We start from the raw sequence: 1,086 nt of genomic DNA, 5'->3' as shown, positions 1-1,086 counted from the left end.
CCTGCTGGGTTCATATTCTCCATCCAAATGAGATATTCCAAAAGGTTTTTTCTAAAAGATAATGGCGAGACCACTGATGGCGAGAGAAATTTCTCCTGACCTCCAGCCACAGCAGCAGTGCCAAGAGAAGGCAGGAAGGTCATTAGCTGTTCTCATAGTATAAAAATTGTTACAGTAGATTAAAAATTAGCATGAAGAAATGAAGCACACACATATATTTTTAAAGCCTTTGTCAGGCAGCCAAAGTGAAAGCAGATTTCACCAGACCACGAAGAATGAAATGCGTGTGTTAGGCCTTGTGTGGCTTGAGCTTATTTCCTTGCTAAATTCCAAGTTTCAGGTCTCTCCCGCTGAGGCAGAAGTGCTGCTCGAGAAAACTCTCCAAATATCTTAAAATAGCAGAGGGAAATTTTTCCTCCTATTTTTCCTTGTACAAGTTTGCCCAGGCAGTTCAATAAAGCGAGATAACATTTGCAGAAAACGTGGCTGTGATTACAGTCCCTGTTCCTACCACGTGTGTAAATACTGCCTGGTTTGGGAGGTTTTGAGGATTTTAGCAAGGGAGCCTCCTGATGATCCGTGGGCAGCAGCTGTCCTGGGCAGTGCCACTGCTGTTTCCATGGGGATTTGTCAGATGTTCCTTGGAATAAAGGCATGGGATGCACTGGAGGGAGCCCAAACCTCGTGTCCCATGTGTCCCATCTGTCCCACACTGGGACTGACAGAGCAGCTGGGAAAAGTCATTTTAGTCACCCTGTTGAAAAGTCTCTTCTGAAAAGTCAAACACCGTATCGTTGTTTTAAATGGCTTGTTCACTTTCAGGAAACATCCCGGAGTTTGAATGGTCGTGATCATGGAAAAAAAAAAAAAAAAATCCACGTATCATTGTTTGGAAAACAGAAAATTGTCTGGAAGCAAAGGGAATGGCAAGAAAGGGGTGGGAGGGACTCAGAAGAAAAACAATTAATGGGATGTGGAGATGGATGTGGACATGGACGAAGGGTTGGACTGGGGATGGACATGGGGATGGATATGAATATGGACATGGGAATGAACGTGGGGTTGATGTGGGGCTGAACAAGGAGA

The sequence above is a fragment of the Lonchura striata genome, chromosome 20, assembly GCF_050655825.1.
Source record: "Lonchura striata isolate lonStrDom1 chromosome 20, ASM5065582v1, whole genome shotgun sequence".
Lineage (NCBI taxonomy): Eukaryota > Metazoa > Chordata > Aves > Passeriformes > Estrildidae > Lonchura > Lonchura striata.
Note: the sequence above shows the minus strand (reverse complement) of the source record.